The sequence below is a fragment of the Ambystoma mexicanum genome, chromosome 5p, assembly GCF_040938575.1.
Source record: "Ambystoma mexicanum isolate Mex_15411 chromosome 5p, UKY_AmexF1_1, whole genome shotgun sequence".
In the NCBI taxonomy this organism is placed as follows: Eukaryota; Metazoa; Chordata; class Amphibia; order Caudata; family Ambystomatidae; genus Ambystoma; species Ambystoma mexicanum.
Genome location: NC_090930.1, coordinates 322,384,522 through 322,406,698, shown reverse-complemented (window position 1 = coordinate 322,406,698; position 22,177 = coordinate 322,384,522).

Genomic DNA, 22,177 nt, shown 5'->3' with positions numbered 1-22,177 from the left:
ATGTGAATATTTAGTACCTCAGGTGAATGCGCACTCCCTCATGTGACCTACATGATATATGTGAATATTTAGTACCTCAGGTGAATGTGCACTCCCTCATGTGACCTACATGATGTTTGTGAATATTTAGTACCGCAGGTAAATGCGCACTTCCTCAAGTGACATACATGATATATTTGAATATTTATTTACCAAAGGTGAATACGCACTTCCCATGTGTCTTACATGATATATTTGCACATTGATTTACCAAAGGTGAATGCGCACTTCCTCATGTGACCTACATGATATATGTGAATATTTACTGCCTGATTCATGGAATTATTAGCGCCGAAATCACAGATTTGCGCACCTTTCTGCCCGAAAATCCCTGTTTAAAGTATGGGGATTTTCGGGCAGAAAGGTGCGCAAATCTGCGATTTCGCTGCTAATAATTCCATGAATCAGGCAGTAAGTACCTTAGGTGAATGCGCACTTTCTCATGTGGCCTACATGATATATTTGAAGATTTATTAACCAAAAGGTGAATGCACATTTTCTCAAGTGATCTCAGTGTTAAATAAGTGTATATTTAGTTAAACAAAGTGTATGCACCAATTACCAGGGGCCCACACTTAAATGTATGAATAGTTATTCAGCTAATGATAATGAATTGGGTCCCAAAGGCCCCACAGGATGCACTAAGAAAAAAAAACTTGAGATGGAAAAGTTGTAATGAAACGATACCAAATGTGATGAAATGAATATGGTGAACATTGTTACTTTCCTGTATTATCTGAAGGAGGCTCTATTAGGAGCTCAGTAATGTAATATGGCTTATGTGTGACAAATATTTGTTTGGTCTCATACATATATATGAAGTAAAGCGGTCTCCGTTTGTTACACAAAGCAAGACTTTGTCTGTTTATTCAACCGGGGCACTGGGATAACTGTCTCCTATATGGAGGAAACTCCCTTTGGTCCATAGTAGGGCCCATCCACCATCCCCCTGTGTACTCCTGGTATGCACATGTATGCAGTGAGGTGTCAGACTCCTTTGCTCAGGTCTCCTACAGGTTGCAGCCCATGCATACATATACAGAAATCAAATAAACAAGGTAGAGGAACCTTATACTTGTATCTACATTGGCGCATGTATACAACTATTCACTACATAGCTAGTCTTAAGATCACTTTATCTACTTGCGTTACTGCATATGTACAAGTGTAAACTGATTTTGCATCTTCTTCAGCTTTTCTGTAGAATGACCATCTTCATCTCTAGCCCGAAATGTTGATCATCTGTAACACCTTCTCTTCAAATCTTATAAAATGTTTATGTCATTTGCATCGTGCATCTTTTCTGGATGCGTCAGCTGTGCTCCGCATGACGTCACCAGTCTTCTTTCTTACTCATTCTCACATTTCTTCAGGGACTTTGTCCAAAAGGCCATCATATCTTTGTGAATGCATATAGGGTTTTCTCAATGGATACCTTGTTTCACGAGTTCTTTGCGGAACAGACATTTTCTCTGGTACGGCACGTGTCACAATTTCCGGTTCCCAAAATATAGGCAACATGGGGGCAGAGATTTTGGTGGGGGTACTTGACTCCTTCTCTACACTCCCCCTTCTGGGTGATTCATCGACCATTCTCTCATCAGTCTTCACAGCAAGACATCCTCATATGAAGAAGTGCTTCTTTGGGACCCATATCTTTATGACTCCTTTCATGCATCCTGCTGATTTCACGTGATCATCAACACTCCAGGTCATAAGCATGCATTGTCCATTGGAAACTGCAGTGGATCCATCTACCCACATACTTCTTGTGGTTCTTTGTATACAGGAACTTTGTTCCCACAGGTGTATGGATGCTGGCCTTTACGTAGTTTCTGATTTCACCTGTCAGCTCTTTAGGTTCAAATCCCGATCTGACATCAATCACAATCTTCATTTCTACTGCTTTCTTTGTAGTCTTCTTGCATTGTGTAATTATTATCCTGATCATACAAAATCCAAACATGATCATCAGCAGCAGGGCTCCAAGTAATTTGAAAATGTTCGCCATCCACTGTGGAACCCATGAGACAATTGACCCAAACCAGCTGTCATCACCAATGTCTTCCACTTCATCTTCCATCTTGACGTGCAGGTTTGTGAACACCGTTATGGCCTCTGTTAAGGTGCCATTCTCTTCATCGTGAGAAGGTATGAACTTGCAACATGATTCTCCGATTTTGCCACAAACACCTCCATCCATAACTGTGATCATGTCCAGGACATATCTTTTCTGAAGTGTCATCAGTTTTATGACTCTCAGCTCCTCCTTGATAGCATAGAAACCCTTCATGGTGGTTTTGATCATCTGAAGAAGCTCCCACCTTGTAATCTGTAACCATTTGGCATTCGTCATCACCTGGATCCTGGGCATGAAAGTTTTTCGGGAATATTGCTGAAGTCTGACTGAACAATCTGTGTTCATATGGAATGGCATCAAAAGCTTCTATCAATTTGGCTGCAAAATAGTTCTCTCTCTTCATTTGATTCAAGAGCTCAGCAGATCTCTTATTCCTCAGGTGAGCATCTGCATTTGGAAACTCGCCAATGTTCAAGTCACTTTTAGGAATCACCAACGCTGGAACATGAACAATCACTAGAGAACATAGTCCTCCCCAATCTCTGGGCAGCTTCATGTAAGCTCCGGATCCACATGCCCAATAGTAATCCTTTATCACTACTATTGTTATGCTCACCTGGCTCCCACAGAGGTGTCGCTCTGAACTGGACAGCTGCGGTCTCCACCAATGTGACACGTGGGGCCGAGATGACGGACTGGACTGGCCCACCTAGCTTCGTTTGCTTGGCCCGTAGGAATATTCTTCTGATGGTTTGAAAAGATGTGCTCTCCATCCTGCATTGAGCGCAGGGGCGCGTTGATAACCAGTTGCTTCACTGGCTCGAAGGAATTGGTGAGTTCCAGAACAATATTGACTCCGATAAGTATGTAGTTCGTAAGAGTTCAAATGCCTGACTTTCACTCTTGTCCGATTCCTTGCAGATTGCAGCTTGACCCTAGTGAAGACTTACTCGTGGCAACCGGTAATATTCTGGTAAGGAGTTGTATTTCCAACACAGTTCGATAAATAATGTCAATATGTAACCTGTTGCTTTCTCCCTTATTCAGGCGCTGAGAGAAAGTATGAAGTCTCGGGGAATAATACCTCCGGCAGTAAAATCAGGTAAGTCTATTGTGGTGAGGAGGGTTCCCCTTGATAGTCCCTTTGTTTCACCTTGCTGTACTTTTGTTTCCCCTTACGGGCCAGGGTTCGGCGAAGATGCAGTGGAAGCTGTGCCGACCCGTGAAGAGGAATAGTACCCCCGGTGGTAAAATCAGGTAAGTCTTATGGGGGGGTAACTAATATTCCTCTGTGTGTTCCCTTGGCTCACCTTGCTGTTCTTGTCTATACCTTAGGTGCTGGAATGCGGCGGGAACATGCAGGAGGATGCGGTGGAATGTGAAGATGCTGTGAAGGCTGGTGAGTTCAGCGCGGCGCTGCAGCAGGCGAGGCGATGCGCATAAAATAACTTCTTTCTTCCAGCTCGGAGGAGTGATGGATCGGGAATTCAGGTAAGGATCAAAGGTATTGTTCTTGTTCTAAGCTTTTCTCCTTCTTTCTCCCTTTTTCTAGGAGCTCCAAACTCGAGGCGGGCGTGGCAGAAGACTGGATGCAGACTTCAGGCATGGTGAGCGTTACGCTGCTGGATGCAGAATAACGCGAAGCGTGTGCTGCTCTTCGGTCGTGGTTTAAATAGCCTCTAAAGTAGTCCCAGGTAAGTATTCCTCCCCACCCCGCCCAAGTAAAAAAATAGTCCCTAGGTAAAATAGTCCCTTCCATTCCAAGCCTCATTTGGCTTGGAGCTCTTGCAGCATGGTCTGCATCAGGTAAGCTTGCAGCATGGTCTGCATCAGGTAAGTTCTACTCTATGAGCCTGGCGCCTATGGTGCCAGGACTGACTCTCCATAGGAGCCTGGCGCCATAGGTGCCAGGACCGCACCCAAACAGCCCCTAGCAGGGGTTTTTGGGCTTGCTCAAAATAACTTGATGCCTGCTTCTGGGGTTGCTGGACCTGGTCTGGGTCCCCGGGGGTAGGCATCATGACAACTATCCCGTCCTTCATTCCTTCATTCCTGGTACATTGAAGATTTGTCTGCACTGTTGATTCTCTCCAACTTTTCTCGTGCCATTTTTTCTGAAACATAGCTCTGCACTAGCCAGAGGGACTATCTGCAAAGGACCTCCTTTGTCTTCGACCCACGTCAGAGGTTTTGCAAGCATTGGCCACAGAGGTTTGCATCTATTTCCCACTTGTTCAATAACTGGTTTGCGATGATGAATTACTGCCACAGCTCTGCATATGACTACACCTTCTTCTATTCCATCTGGAGAAAGTACTGTTCCCCAGATCTGCATCTGGCCTTTCCTTGCAGCTTCAAATTTCTTCTTCAGTCTTCCCTTGACAATTGAGTCTTCTGTTTACTTCCCACCAGATTCCTCCTCCCTTCATTCACGGCTGTTCATTGACCTCTTGTATGGCAGAGTGCAAGGTGAGCAAGGCAATGAGCCGTCTGAACATCTAATTCGATAGATATGAATATCTTAGACTTTCCCATAGCATAAGGCAGGAGTGCACATACATAGCAATGCTCCTCAGAAGGTCTCTGTCCCACCTCTTTCATGTGCTGATACCACATGTTTTTCCCCAAATGTTCTGTACTATCTAAATAATTATTCAATTCATAATCATCCTCCCTCGTACTTCTCTTAGGTATCTTTCTGTGTTTCCCTCTAAGAATCTGTACCTGGCACTCACTAAGGATATCTATAAGAGTCCTTCCTACAAAAAAATTTCTAGGGACAATTGCCACAGAACTAGGTGTCTTCACATGAGTTACTGGAGTAGGGACAATCACATAAGGCCTTGGCTTTTTCACAATGCCTAATTCTGCCAAAGTGACTGAATTGGGAAGGATTAGAGGAACCACTGCTTTCTTAGGAGCAATGAAATACACAGTGTGGATTAGCAGAATCAGAAAAACAATGATAAACGTAGAAAAAGGCATATATTATGCACCAATGCATGAGGATCCATCATCGATATCTTTCCTCTCGTCGTTGACTCTACTCACTTTCTGGACCTGCAATATGCTCTATGGACCAAATGTTTGCTTGTGACTACTTTTAAGGAAGAAAAACTTGTTTTATTCAGGCAAACTTGTCAAATGCTCCTGTAGTTGTTGAATTTGCCCTGTGATTACCACAAGTAACTGGCCGATTGCTGGATGGTTTATAGGATCTTGCATAAACACAAAAGTGTTGGTGTCTCACCAAACAAAAAAACAGATGAACATGAAGCAAATAGTAAAAGATCATAGCAAGTAGTTTGTGGGCATCATAGTTAGACAGGACCATGTGTGTATCCAGAAAGTTGTTCAGGCAATAGTCTGATCTGTCTTATAATTGCTGCCAATATACTTTTAATAGTCGGCCAATTCTTAAGATCCTGGTCTAAAGCACGTATGTCAGTGCTCCTCCCAACAAGAGCAGGGTAAGCTCTGAGTATAAATATTAAGACAGCAAGAAGTAGTCTGTGTATATCAACATCGGTTAGTAACATTGCACTTCCAAAGAGAAACTCGGTGAGAAACTAAAAAGGGAACTGCTCCCTCTTCCAGTCGTCGAACAAAAAGTCCAAATCTGCCATGTTTTGTTTTACTTCTGCACTACACATTCTAATGTCAGCAAACTCCTGTGGCTCAAGAACAATAGCTTTTTCACTTCTTGCTTAGCAGCTTACAAAGAGTGTCTCAGGGGGGCCACAGTCCAAATGCAGTTCATCTGTCTACTGGGGAGTCTCTGCGTCCTTCTTCCTCGTCATCGATTGAGTCTGCACGTGCTCAACTTCTTCTGCTTGACTTGCTTCCGAATGTGTTGGGGGTAAGCTGGCCTCTCCAGCATAGACTTTCACATCTCCTTGGTGTATCCAAGCTCGTCTCCCTAGGACTTTGACTGTTGACGGATTAATGTCCTCCACAACGAAAGGACCGCTGAAACGGGGCTTGTGCCATTTTCATGTGAAATTTCTGATTAAAACCTTATCTCCAGCAAATCATTTATGTAAACCTATTTCTTTTGGTCCGGTTGCTGTATGGTCTTCATCTGTGTTCTGAAACCGACACCCCATCCGCTTGACTTGATCTGAAATGACAGAGATACTGGCCGTCATACATGTTAAGTACGCATGTAGCTCATCTCCTAACAATTCTACAGTTTTCAGGGCATCACTCCTAGTACTCGATGCAGGAGTTAGAGGTGTTCTCATTTGCTTTCTTGTGACTAATTTGTGCGGTGTGAGGTGGTGGTCAGAGCCGGGCTGATTTATTAATGTATATAATACAAGGAGCAGACAATGCAGCCACCCCTTTTTTAATGTTAATTTCAACTCTCTTCGAGCAGACAATTGAGTCTCTCACTTATCATGTTCTCGTGCAGGTGATAATCAGGAGAAAACTTGTGTTTAATGCTAATTTGCTTAAATACCTCATTCACAAAATGGGGCCATTACCTAATGTTTCAACAACCAGGGTAAGCTAATGGAAGCTAATGGACACGGACAAGCCGTTGTGGTCCTTTTAACCGTTAACAGGATACATATGGTAGCACGAAAACAACGGCTTTGTAGGAGATAAGTAATTCAACTGTATTCTTAAGTCAAAAAACTAGGTATATGAATGCTCAGACTCAAGATGCAAGGAGGGCCACCCAACTATGCGTAATTTACCCTAAGGAAGAACACCCTGTCCTAAATGGGGGTGCCTGTCCATAGGTGGGCGTGTGTTGTAACGCCCATCTAATAGTGATAGAGGAGAGGACTAGCCCTATCCTTCTATACTAGTGACATCCGTCTAGTTGAGGGCAACTAACACACAACAAAAATATTTGTCTAACAAATATGGTAGGCAATTGCAAGTAGGTCTTATCAGTAGTATACAGGACTGTGGATTAGATTCTGTAGCTGCCTAAACTGAATCTTAACAACCTGCGAGCAGGTCAACTCATTGTATTTCTTACTATTTATCAACTTTAATCTCGCCCGTGGGTTGCATTAGTAGGAAAAGCAATGAGTTCAAAATGGAACAGCCTACAAACAATGCAAGGTAAAAGACAGCCGAGAGGCTGGGGGGCTAAAAATGGCTCTTATAAAACCTGCTCACTCTGTCCATGTGAGTGCGTGAATGAGTAATTTATATAACAATATCTCTTTCCTCTTGTTGGAGATATTTATTATGGGTCATGAGAGCCCTCATGACCACAGGGGTCGACCGGTTTCAATGGCATCCGTTGGTTGAGCCATCTTCATCAGGACCGTAATTGCAGTAACAAAGCAAATAAGTAAGTTCAGAATGGCTGAACTCGATGGTCAGGCGTCTCCTGTTGGGGAGACAGAAGAGGGGGGGTTGTTAAGAACAACAAAGAATTAGGAGGTTGTAGGCACATACTACTAGCCTATAGGGAGGTGGGGGGTCCTGCATCAAGGTGGAGGAAAGGAGAACAAACCAAATAAATTGGTAGGTGGTTACAGGAAAATTACTGGTGCCTGATCACTGGTGAAGTAGAACTCATCATCAAGGTAAGGTAAGGGGTGGTGGGGTCGGCTGATCACAGGGTGAGCTAAGAACCCAAGCCCTGGTGGAGGCATGCTCTGTCTGTAATACGGTAACCACATGGTGCCTATTGGGGAAAATCCAGTTACTTCTGCACGGTGGCACTGGGAGGAGGGGAGCCTCTTGATTGTTGAGTCAATCCAATGGCTGAAACAGGAAAACATTATGGGTGGAGGTCAATTGAGTTCAAAGTATCCAGGCCTAGAGAATGCCTAGAAAATGCAGGCTGCAGGTCACCCAGTAAATATGATTCAGTTGTGCCCCAAAGGGCTTCATGGATGCCGGCTGCTGTACAGTGTTGTACAGCTCAGAAAGGCGTCTGCTTCAGGAAGAAGCCCGATCACCTTTAGAGACAAGGCAGCAACGTGGGGACGCTCGCGTCCTTCTGATGCAGGTGGGCATCAAGGCAACGTGTAGAAGAGAGCAGTGTGTGTGTGTTACTACAGACAATGAGCCCGATCGCCTCCCGAAAACTGTGTGGAGCGCGATCGAGCAGCTGGTTCTGGTCATAAGCATACCGTGTGATGCAAAGGGTGTGTGCATCGTTCAAAAACCATAATTGGGCAGCCATGGGAAGGTGGGTTGGGGAAGGGGAGGGAAGAAAGAGAATGAAAGGACGAAGGAAATGTCACAATGCCTGCCCCCAGACATCCGGAACAGATCCATCTATCCAGGGAACAGGCATCCATGAAGACCCAGGAATTCCCAAAACCCCATCTAGGGGCTATATCCATTCAGTCCTGGTGCCGTAGGTGCCAGGCTCATATTGCCATCTTTAAATTGTGCAGGTCATCCTGCAAAGAACTCACATACAGGCCATCATGAGGCCATGAAGGGACTACTTTCCTTTAGGAACTATTTTACTACTTGGGTGTGGTACTGGAACTCTTTACCTGGAAACTACTTTTTTGATGCTATTTAAACCACGCCCGAAGAGCAGCACATGCTTCGCGTTATTCTGCATCTCAGCAGCGTAACGCTCACCGTGTCTGCAGTCCAGTATTCAGTCTACAGTTACACCCATTTGTGTCCGGAGCCGATCTTAGAGAAAAGGAAAGAAGGAGAGAAGGTTAGAACAGGAAGATTCCCATTTGGGCATCATCTTCTCCTCGAGCAGCCACACCTGTGAGAAAGGGAAAAACATTTAAAACAACTGCGTTGCATTGCCAACTGCAGCGCCGCGCCATACTCACCTATCATTAGTGCATCTTCACGACCCAGCGCGGTGCCCGTTGAATCGCTGCTCGCAACATCAGCATATGAAAAAACAAGAACAAACAAAAGGTGACCGGGGATCCGCCAAAGGCATTCACTTACTTACCACAAGATACTTACTTGGCATATTACCGCTCGAGGCAGTGCTGGTCACCATTCTACGCTCGACATTTTAGCAAAGGCGCCGTACCTGCAACCAAGATAAAGAACTATTGATTAATAGCACTTTGGTTAATCGCACTTGGGACAATATTACTTGCTAAACAGTGCTTGGTGCAAACTGACTCTTACCAAGGCGCTACCTTCATCCATCGAGGCGAACTCGCTTCTCGGACCACGCTGCATGGGGAAAGGTATGAAAGGAGCATGAGTGAATAAACAGACATTTGAACTCTAAAAGAACTATACATTTGGTTTATACGCAACTTACCTCAGAGTCATTATTGTCTGGAACTGCCAAATACCTTCGGATCAGTGAAGTAACTGAAGTTCTATGCACCCCTGCACTCCAAACGCAGGATGGAGAGTTCATCCTTCCTAACTATAAGGTGAGGCTTTACGAAGGGGAATACTAGAAGTTTTCGGGAAGATAGTGTTAGTGTTAACCCTTCTACCACGGTTGGCTAATTCCCTTTACTGCTTCTAGGAAAATCCTCTTGCGGACCAGGCAGACGAAACTGAGTGGGCAAGTGCAGTCGATCATCACTTCGCTACGAGTCACACTGGTGGAGACCGCAGCAGTCCAGCTTCATTCGGCGCCCCCGTGGAATCCAGGTGAGTGTTACAGGAAATGGGTCCTGGGCTGGTGGAGGGTGGCGAGGACAGCTGGCACTGGGGGGGGCTCCCAAATGTGGAGAAGGAGTGGGAGTGTGACCCAGTAGGAAAAAGCAAGAAATGCCTCAAGCAATAAAAATGTGGCATGCGGGAGAAAAATGCAGCTGCGTGCTAAAACAAGGTACCCTTGGAACGAACAGGGCAATGTTGGGACCTATGTCAGAACCGCTAGGTCATGCCATTGAATGTTTTCATTAAGGCCTTGGGAACAGGTGTTAAGTCTAAAAATCCACATCTGTTCACGCCTGAATAGGATGTTATGGAAGTTGTCCCCTGTTACGGGTGGGGTGATTTTCTCTATAATGGTCCATTTGAAATTATCTGCAGTGTGTCCCTCGGCTGCAAAGTGTGGTACTAGAGGAACAGTTAGCTTGTTGATTCATATGCATGATCGTTGTTCAATCATGCATGTGCAGACTGGCCTGGTGGTCATGCCTATGTACCTTAGGTTAAAGGGGCATGTGATCATATAGATTACACCCTTAAAGTTGCAATTAGTGAATGTATTCTGCCTCCAAGGAGTCTGCCACCCTATGTCTATCTTGGTGGTCCTGGAGGTCTGGATGCACATGGAGCAGTTGCCACATGGGGCATGTCCATTGGCAGGTGCTGTGTTCCAAAGGGTGCGTTGGTTGGATGCACCTGTGGGTGTAGTGTGTGTCAGGGTTTTTACTATTTTGTCTCTCATGTTAAGTCATCTTTTTAGCGCAAACCGCGGGACTGGTATACTGCTGCTCCCTTTATTCAAGATGGGCCACCGTCTCTTAACTTCCCTTTTCATTTCGTTCAAGAGGGGCGAATAGCTGAAGACTGCTGTAAAACCTGTGGGGTTCTCCTGTTTGGCATGTTGTTGCAAAGTAACTGACCTGGGAATGTTTCTGGCTCTTTTGTAAGTCTCTTTAATGATCTTGTTGGGGTATCCCCTTTCTACCAGTTGGTTATGGAGTAGTTTAGATTGTGTAGTGTATACAGAAGTTTGTGTACACAGCCTCCAGTACCGTAGGAACTGCCCGAACGGGAGATTGTCTTTGAGCGCTTTGGGGTGGTAACTAGAGTAGCAAAGGAGGGAATTCCTATCCGTGGTTTTCTTATAGACACATGAAACCAGGTTCCCATTGACAGCGAAATGGCCAAGTCGAGAAAGTGGGTCCTGTGCTTGTCTTTGTCCAGGGTGAACTTCAGATGCGGATTCAGTAAGTTAAGCCAAGTATGGAATGAGACTAGTTCCTGTTCTCACCCTTTGAAGATCACAAAAATATCATCTATGTACCGACGCCACACGGCCAGTTGGGCAAGGTATGGCTTGGTATCAGGATAGATGTGTTGTTGTTCGAATAGGTCAATATAAAGGTTGGCGAGGCAGGGTACAAAGGTGGCCCCCATCGCCGTCCCTGAAATTTGTTGATAGAAGGTATTTTCGAACAGGAAGTAGTTTCTAGTCAATGCTATTTCCGCTAGTTGATGGATGAAGTCAGGTGGTACTCTGTGTAGCTCAATGCCTGAGTGCAATAGACCCCTGAGCATCTCAAGCATCTCCTGTTGGGGTATACAGGTATAGAGGGACTCTATGTCGATCGTCACCAGCCATTCTTCTTCCGGATTGTACTGAAGTGTGTCTAATAGAATTAGCATGTTGATGCAATCTTTTACGTAACTAGCCATTTTGGGAATCTGATCCTTGATGAAGAAATCTACGAACTGGGATTAGGGTTCCAAAACTTAACTGATTCCAGACACAACAGGGTGCCCTGGTGGTGGGACGATGCCCTTGTGGATCTTGGGTAAGGCATATATAGCTGGGATCCGGGGGTGAGGCGGGGATAAAAAGGAAGCCTCACGGCTACTAGTATATCCCTCGGCCTCATGGATGATTGGGGCTATGAGATCCTGAAGAGACGATGTTGGGTCTCTAGATAGTATGTGGTAGCTGTCGTTGTCACAAAGGAGGTTCTTGACCATGATGTTGTAGTTGGTACTGTCCATGATAACAATAGTCCCACCCTTATCAGCTGGTTTGATAGTAATGGCTGAGTTGGTATCTGTCAAAGCTGAAAGTTGGGGTTTAGTGCAATTATTATTGATGAATGGGATACTGGTTTCAAATTCTGTAATTTTCTTGAGCACAGCTTGCTCAAAAGTGACTGATTCCGCAGTGTTGGTACAATGAGGTGGCAAAAACTGCGATGGAGGATGTAGGCCCGTCGCATCTCTGTCTTCGTATGTCTGGTTGGCAAAATACTGTTTAAGTCTTATTTTGCGCATGAGTTGTGTACATTCAACCCGTGTTTGAAAAGGATCGTACCGAGCTGTAGGGATGAATGATAGTCCTTTTTGTAGGATCTCTTGTTCAGCTATGGTCAGGGAGTGCTCTGATCGGTTGACAATCAGTGAGGGAGGAGTGATGGTATTAGTCCTTGTCCTTGGCTGCGTGTGACCACAGTCGGTTGCAGGTGGTTCTGCCATCGTGAGTGGTTCTGTCCTCTCCAATGCTGGCCTAAAAAAGGAACCGCAGGGGGGGGTACCTTGGTTAGTGCCACTGAATTGCACGTGTCTCTTCTGCCAATTGTTGTTAACTAAGCTGTTGCTGGAATTGCTGCTGGAGCTATTCCAAGATCAGTTGGAGCCGCCCTGTTGTAGATTCTGAAACCATAGTTGGGCGGCGTCATGCCTAGCTTGTTTGGCCTCTTCGGTAAAATATTCCTCGCCCACATAGGGGTATACTTTCACATGAGTGAAAGCTGAGAGGTCTTTATTCAGCTTGATGATCTTTCTATTCAGATGATTATCTTTGAATTATTTCAGTGTGGTTTCTGTGTGTATACTGCTGATAAGACCTACTTGGAATTGCCTACCATATTTGTTATACAAATATTTTTGTTATGTGTTAGTTGCCCTCAACTAGACGGATGTCACTAGTATAGAAGGTTATGGCTAGTCCTCTCCTCTATCACTATTAGATAGGCATTACAACACACGCCCACCTAGGGACAGGCACCCCCGTTAAGGACAGGGTGTTCTTCCTTAGGGCCATTATCTGATCTCAGCACCTCACATACTCCTATCTAGGAAATACTTCTCGGACTAAGAACTTTGCAGTGCAAGTGGCATCAGGTTGTGTGCATGGACCAGCCTCGATCCACCTTGAGAAGGGGCACACTACCACTATCATATACGTATATCCATTACAGATCTGCAGCATGTCAAGATAATCAATATGTAAATGCTGAAAAGGTTGAGGAATTACTCCTCTGAATGTTCGCAGCGTGTGCCCAGAAGTAAACGTTTGACATACAATGCAATTTACTACATTAAAAGCAATGTGTTCTAACAGGTTCGGCACGACCCAGTCCTCTGCAATGGTTGTTGCGAGGCTCTCCTTAGTGAGATGCACAGGATAGTGTAGCTGTTCTAGCGCCACCCTTAAAAAGGCTACAGGCATCACCGGTTTACCAGTGCTGTCTTGTCGCCACAATGCATCGGAAGGGGATAAAGAACACCCACTCCGCATCCACAGTTCTTTCTCTTCCTGTGAAGCTCCACCTTGAACTTCCATTAACTGTGCCTGTGATAAGTGATTAAAGATTTCATTCACAACCATCATCACAACCATTTTCTCTTTCACATCAGGCGTATCAAAATTAAAAATATCAGAAGAATATGCAATTCGTTTTTGCCTCTTCATCTGCAGCTTGGTTTCCACGTGAAATAAAGTCTGTTCTCTTAGTGTGCACTGTGCACTGAACTATTGTGATGGCTACTGGGAGTTGTAGTTCTTTAATAAGCCTATCCAATAAGGTTGCGTGTTGCTGTTGAGTGCCGTCCACTCGGAGGTACCCCCTCCTTTCCAACGTGCTAACCCTACATGTATGGTTGACATCAAATAGGCAGAGTCATTGTACACTGTGACTTCCTGGTCTGCATGATTCCCGAGTGCGACAATAAGCGCCACCAATTCTGGAGCCTGTGCTGAAAAATGAGACGGTAGTCTCGCACTTGCTACTACCTCAAATTCCCCATTGACTATGTGTCTTACCACAGCAGAGCCTGAATGCCTTTCTCCATCAGTTTGATCGATCCTTGAAGAACCATGAATAAATAGAATCTACCCAGCTGCTAAAGCATTTTCTTTAACTCTCGGGATTTCATCATAAAATTCCTCATAATTTGAGCAATCATGCACTTGTTCATCCTCTGCCAGTGGTTCAGCTACAAACGTGGCAGGGTTCACCATTTTACACCTGACTATTTTAATTACTGGATTTGATATAACCACCTCATAAGTAGAAGCTCTTTGAGACATCAGTGTACCCTTGGGTTTCGCCAGAACAGCAAACAAAGCATGCTCAACAAATAACGTCATGGAACACCCCATCACTGTGCTGGCAGACTTATCAATAGCGAGCACGGCTGCAGCCAAAGATTGTTCAAAAGGGAAGTGACCCCTCATTACTGGGTCCAAAATCCCACTGTAATATGCTAGGGGTTTGTACCCAAAGTAGTTTTCTGCGTGAGTACTGCTGTCATTTCTGTCCCATTCATGTCAAGAATAAAAATAACTCCTCAGAATAATTGGAAATTCCTAAAACTGTACCTGTGCATATTACCTTTTTTAATTCATCAAAGCCTTCCTCCATTTCCTCAGTCCATTCAATTTTTTTTCCTGATTCACCTGTGCCTTCAAGGCCTGCAACAATGGTCTTGTGTATGAACTATAGTCAAATACCCATGCTCTGACATAATTACATAGTCCTAGAAACTGTTGCATTTGCTTTATCGTGTGCAGTTTTGATGTTTTCAAAATTGCTGCAGCTATTTCAGGTGTAACTTTCTTTCCTTCATGTGAGATTAACTGACCTATGCACAACACTTACTCTTGGGAGTGCTGCAATTTCTCTTTGTCCATATTATATCCTTTTTCTGCTGGAATATTCATTAGCTGAATCGAGGCTCGTCTGCACTCTTCTTCTGACCAAAATATCATCTACGTATTGCAGCACAACACTTGGAAAATCGATATTGCTTAGGTCCATCTGCAGGACCCTATTGAAAATCGATGGTGACTCATAGTAACCCGGGAGCAAACGTGTCCTTTTCAGCTTAGTCTGATGAAATGTAATAGATGTAAGATCTTGGGAAGCTTTATGCAACAGGATTAAGAATGCATTTTTAAGTCAATCATGGTGAAATATCGTGCATAAACCGGGATACTACATAGTATCATCACCGGATTAGAAACTAAAGGAAATTCTGCCTCTACAATCTGGTTAATCAGCCTCATATCCTGAATTAAACACCATGCCCCTCGTTTTGATGTTTTGACAGAGTACACTGCGGTATTACATCGTGACTCTAATGTCACTAAGATGCCTTGATCCTTCATGGCTGACATAGTCTTAAAAATCCCCTCATCTGCCTCTCGAGACATGGGATAATGTCTTGCTAGAGGTAAAATTGCTCCTGGCTTCAGCTTAATCCTAACTTCTCCCACTCCTTTTAACAGGCCTACCTCATAAGGGCCTGTAGTCCATATATAAATTGGCACTTTCTCCATATCTAACTCAAAAAATGCGGGGCACTGCTGCACTATCATCATTTTCTGTGAAACCTCTCGTCTTTATGTCCTTATCAAGTATGTAATGCTCATCTTGAACACTACTTCATCATCTGACGGGTCTTCTTTAAACATATCCTCATCAGTGACGTCAGTCAATCTACATTGTGTGTAAACGTAAACTGATTTTGCATCTTCTTCAACGTTTCTATAGCATTCAGTTATTTATATATTGCATTTGTTATAGTTTTGAAGGAGGACATACCATTTTTAACGTATAGTCAATACCTGTGTTAGTTAGGTCATGGCAGGATAGCATAGGACATGGCAGAATAGCACATGATATCAATATTGGTTTAACAAAATTAGCCTCTTCATCACGAGCCTGAAATGTTGCTCATCTTTAACACCTCTCTTCAGATCTTATAGAATGTTTATGTTCTTTTGCCTCGTGTATCTTTTCTGGGTGCATCGGCTCTGCTCCGCATGACATCACCAGTCTTCTTTCTCAATCATTCTCACACTTCTTCCAGGACTTTGTCCAAAAGGCAATCATATCTTCTTGAATGGACATAGGGTTTTCTCAATGGATACCTTGTTTCAAGAGTTATTTGCAGTACATGCATTCTCATTGGTACGGCATGTGTTGCAATTTCCAGTTCCCAACATATAGGCAACATGGCGGTGGAGCTTTTGGTGTGGGTACTTGACTCCTTTCTACACTAACACTATGGATGTCCTTGCCCCTATCATGAGGATCTGCTTGAAGCCCAAATCCAAGTGAAACTCTTGGTACGATTCCGACCTCGCCACCCTCAAACGCAAGTGTAGGGTGACAGAGAGGAAGTGGAGGGCATTGGGTGCACTCCCTGAGAACCTGGCCTGCCACCTGCTCCAAAGGCAGTACAGACTCTCTGTCCTTCCTAAAAAGAGAGCCTAAGTCCAAGCCTGCATCTCTGTGGCATCTGACAACTCAGCCAAACTTTTCCAAATCTGCAAGTAGCTGGCCAATTCTGCTGTAGAATTCTACCTCTCCTATTCCCTCCCAGGCCCTTTCCACGGCCTTGGCCTCTCCTTTCACTACTAAAACTCAGGATATCCTGTCCACCCTATCTGTCTCTACCTCCTCTTCCTCCTCCACTACCACTCCTGGTCCATCTGAGGCCATCACTCCTCCTCCTTTCTCCTCCTTTCCCCTGTTCACCCCTGACAATGATTCTAGACAAGTCCGATCTATGAAAGTCTCGCCAAAGCAGATTCTCTCATGCTCATCCAGAGCCATCAAGCACCACATTGACACCCTTGCTCCAGCCAAGGCCCATTTCTGCAATCACTTATTTGCCACTGGAATTTCCCCTCCCCCTCAAGCACTCTCTTGTGCACACCCTTCCAAAGAAGCACTCAGCCGATCCTTCCTCTCTGGCTAACTATTGCCCGATCCCCATCACTCCTTTCTGGGCAAACTCTTGGAAAAGCTGGCCATCTCTCAGCTTAATCAACATACTGCATCCGTTGGTTGCCTCCATGGCTACCAGTCTGGCTTCAGAGCTGCCAAAAGCATGGAACATGCTCTCCTGAACACCTGTGAAGACTAGCTCTCCAATCTTGAATCTAATCTCCCTTTTGGCCTCATTCTCCTCAATCAATCTTCGGCTTTTGACACAGACAACCACAACCATGCCATCCTGCTCAATCGTCTCAGCAACAACTTTGGCATTACTGATCAGGCCCTGTCCTAGTTGACCTGCTTTCTCACCAACCAATTCTCTCAGGTCCAGCTGGGGTCTTTCCACTCTTTTATCTCTCTATCTACTTGTGGTGTTCCCCAGGGGTCTAACCTCTCTCCCTGGCTCTTCAACCACTACCTGGCACCTCTTGTCCACTGTATCGCTACTTTCTGCTCCACTTTTCAATGTTATGAGGATGACACTCAGCTCTCTTTCAAGCTTTTCTCAGCCACCTCTGCTTCATCTCTCATACCAGACTGTCTAGCTGCAATTCAGGAATGGTGTGCCACCAATGGTCTCTGCCTTAATGCCATTAAGACTGAGATCCTCCTCATTGGGACACCCACTCCCTCCTTTCCTCTCTCTCTCTGCACGCCCACTAGGGGCCCTCTTCCTGCTACTTCCTGTGAGGTTTAGAACCTTGGTGTCATCTTTGACTCCACCCTCTACTTCTCTCCTCACATCTCTGATGTCTCTAAGAAGTCAAACTTTCAGCTGCACTTCCTCAGAGGTATTCTTCCTTTTCTCACTTCCCCCAGAAGCTCACTGTTTCCAGAGCTCTGGTTCTCTCTAGTCTAGACTATTGCAACAGCCTCTTTCTAAATCGTCCTGCCTCTACTCTTCGACTTTTACAACATATCCAGAACAGGACTGCGAGAATAGTCCTTGGCCACAAACCTAGGGATCGTATCTGTCCAGCTTTCAAATCTCTTCAATGGCTCCCAGTGGCTGCAAGGAGAAAGTTCAAGACCCTCTGCATTGTCCAGAGGGCTTTCTGGTGCCTGGGACTGTTCTACCTCGAACTTTCTCTTCCAAAACATCTTCATTCTCAAGGTCTCTGCTCATCCATCTACAACTCTCTGAAGGTCAGACACTTCTCCAAGCAGGGAGCTGGAGGCAGATCTATCTCCTCGGATGGGGCCTCCCTCTGGAATAGCCTCCCTGCCTCTCTCAAACTTGAGCAGAACCACCTCCGGTTCCAGAAGCAACTCAAGACCTCTCTTTTCGCTTATAATTCCTCCCCCCATGCTGATGCACCTGACTGGTCACCTGGTCACCTTCTGAACTCGGGCCCAGACTCCTGCATGTTCAGTTGCCCTCGCACTGCCTCCGGGCTCCCCAGCACTTAAGGGTCTGTATCTGCAACCCTACAGTCCCTTCTCTCTGCACTTATGAGACACCTGCTGTCTGCACTTATTAGTGAACTGCACTTCCCACTTCCCCTCCTTCCTGGCACTCCTCCCTTCCCCTTCCCTCTTCCCCGCACTTGCAGGATCTGAATGACACAAGGCCTAGTAAGATCGTTATTTTGTCCTCCCTTTGTTTCCCCCTCCTTGTCTCGTCGCGTCTTGTGTACAGGCGTGTTACAAATGCCACATCATATAATTTTATATCATAAGGTGAAATACAAAGTGAAGGTAGGTGTACAGTCTGGGAAAGCCGCACCTCATGCCATTGATATTTACACTTGACATTTACACTAAGGGCCAGATTCATTGAATATTTTGCGCAGTGCAAAGTGACATTTAACTGGTGCATAGTCACCTTTCACGAGTGCAAAGTCAATGCAAAGTCACTTTGCACTGCAAAGATATACTTTGCACCGCTCTGTGAATCAGGGTGTTTGTTAGCAGTGCAAAGTTCCATGAATCGGGCCCTAAATCTGCGTGCACACAAATGCCAATCAGAGAAAATGTCTGTTTTGTTTTCAATAAACTACTTCAACAAATTATGCCATCGTAAAATGTGAACTCTTGAATATGACACAGATGCAATACAATAATGAAAGATAATAAATGTATGGAAAATAATTAAATGAGTTTTAATAGAATGTGATTTTTATTTTGTTAAACACCATCTATAGATTTAAAATGCTACACGACTTGACACTTCTCTCTAAATGAACTGAAAATTAGCAAAAGTAATTACTCAAAAGGCTCAGAACGAAAACTCATTAAAAAATAAGTAATTTATCTCCAGGACATATTCAGCCTAATTAGTTTGCTTTGTTTAAAATAGAGTCAATTATATATTCATCATGCTACATAAAGGTCCTATTAGCATCAATAATGATGTATTTCCATTTGTGGAAGAACACAATTAAAACATATAGTCGCAGATGGAGTGGGTAAAGATGTTAAACTCTCATTAGTATGTCCCAGTATTGAAATAAGTGTAGGCTGTAAATGTCAGGCAGGCAGTTCTGACTGTGCAATGTGCTCAGAACGCTGCTCTTATTCTCGCTAAGTGTATCATAGCATGGACTGGCTAGTTGTTCGAATAGCCGTTCCGCCATCTCCTCGCCAGTCATTATCAGTGTTTAACTATTGGCCATAGAATATGTTTGGCAACATAGCAGAATGAAATGATTCAAGCCTCCTGGCATGACCTGGGACATTAGCACAGATGGAAATGGGTGCGACAGATTGCAGACGCAACTTAGAAACACACATGCATTACAAGCATTCTTTCATCGGTTTCTCTGCCAGAGGGTGAGATTAGCTCGGTTTGAGAAATGAACGTCTTGACTCAAGGGACACGTGTTCCTGGTTTAAAGGGGAACACAATAACGTTGGTTTTAATTTCTCCGTTTTTTAGACAAGGATTGTTCAAACCGCCCCGATGTTGATTTATATAATTGCTTCGGTGTAACACAAGGCTGCATTCAGGTACAGGCGATGGTTTCCACGGCATGTAAATGTGAGGCATTCCACATTGTTCATGTGCAATAGCTGTCATTGCCGTTTGCAATCTCGGAAATGTCCACAAGCTCACACGTTTTGATATTTATTCCACACTATTTGACAGCATATTTCCAATGCACCTATTTCACAGAAGCATACACACTCTTCCGGCCATTCTCATGATTCGTTCCCACTTTCTTTCTTACCATCATACTGTGAACTCCAAGATGGCTGATGCAGCTGTTCCTCTCATTGTACCACGGAGGCAGGGAGGCGGGGGTATTGTTTGTTTTATTTGCTGGAGTTTTCACCTTTTAGGGGGTTTGTAGTATGCAGACGTATATTTTTTGCTGTTAGTGTTCACAATTTATTTTAGGGGGTAGTAACATATATTATTTAATGTTTTGATTGTGGAGAGCACGCACTTTCTATTAGAAGTTGAGAGCTCGGCCAATCTTTGAAAATACCATTCATTAAATGAATTGCAAATCACGTGTTTAAGAACTCCACTCTTTACTGTATCATGGACCTGGCACAGACATCACTGGATGCAAGTGGTCACTCCAGGCACCGGGCACAATAAAGCTCCCCTTGGGCATCATTGCAGATTTCATGTTGTGTAAGGTGTACATTTGCAGTCTCTCACACCGATGAAGCAAGTTCACTCCTCAGTCCCCCCCAATAGATGCACTACAAACCGAGATTTAGACATAGCCCCCCCTGTACTGTTGGGTTGATAGTACAAGCCGCACACACAGGTGTGATCCAATGCAGTACGTGTGGCTTATGCCACCATAGAGGCTAAACATACAGGGTGCCCCGACCACACTACTCCGGACATGCTTGCACACGTGCAATCATGCCGTGTCCGCTGATCAAACCAATGCAACTGAGATGAGGCCTCTTTCCTGTGCAAGTGGTCCCATCTAGAGGATGGAAATCTGCCAACCACATTGACATGAAAGTCAGGCTGGACTCATGACTCTCAATAGTATCAGCATGTGCAGCCACACCCGACCTCTGCCTGTACTAGTAAGGACCCAGCATACATGTGTTCGTTCAGATGAAGCAGTATGGGGGTTCATGAGGTGCAGGAATTCCACTCTGGACATTTAACACAACTGGCCATGGAATTCTCCTCCCCTCTCATCAACAAGAGGTGCAAGTTGGTGAACTTACTGGTAATGTTGAAGGCAATACAGCTTTTTACCACCTCCTCTGAAACTTGCTTTCAGATCTCTGAAAAGCTCAAAACCATAAACGGTTTTAGTGTGGGGGACCTACCCGACACATGTTGGTCATAGACTTTCCTTTGAGCTGCATTGGTTTGGATCAATACGTTGGATAGCCAAAACAAAAAACTGGTCTTTTAAAAAAACATAGTTATATGTTGTTATATCTCTGTCATTCTCTGGATCCCCCGGGCCCCCGTCTCCTTTTACCCACTGCCTAAACATTTCACTCTATAAGAAGGGACAAATAATGCATTTATATATGTTACGTCAATATCTATGTATGCATGAATGAATCTGTAAAGTACAGACCTATCTGGGAAGCAACTGAGCACTATACAAAGGGGATGATGGGAAACAACTCAGCACTGTACACAGGGGATGATGGGAAGCAACTCAGCACTATACACAGGGGATGATGGGAAGCAACTGAGCACTGCACACTGGGGATGATGGGAAGCAAGAAAGCAACTGAGCGCTATACACAGGGGATGATGGGAAGCAACTGAGCACTGCACACAGGGGATGATGGGAAGCAAGAAAGCAACTGAGCGCTATACACAGGGAATGATGGGAAGCAATTTAGCACTATACACAGGGAATGATGGGAAGTAACTCAGCACTGTACACAGGGGATGATGCGAAGCAACTGAGCACTGTTCACAGTGAATGATGGGAAGCAAATAAGCAACTGATCACTATACACTCAGGATGATGGGAAGCAACTGAGCACTATACACATGGGATGATGGAAAGCAGCTCAGCACTATACACAGGGGATGATGGGAAGCAACTGAGCACTGCACACGGGATGATGGGAAGCAACTGAGCACTATGCACATGGGATGATGGGAAGCAACTCAGCACTGTACACAGGATGATGGGAAGCAACTGAGCACTGCACACAGGGGATGATGGGAAGCAAGAAAGCAACTGAGCACTATACACTGGGGATGATGGGAAGCAACTCAGCACTATACACGGGATGATGGGAAGCAACTCAACACTGTACACAGGATGATGGGAAGCAACTGAGCACTATACACAGGATATGATGGTAAGCAAGAAAGCAACTGAGCACTATACACTGGGGATGATGGGAAGCAACTGAGCACTATACACATGGGATGATGGGAAGCAACTCAGAACTATACACAGGGGTTGATTGGAAGCAAGAAAGCAACTGAGGACTATACACAGGGAATGATGGGAAGCAATTTAGCACTATA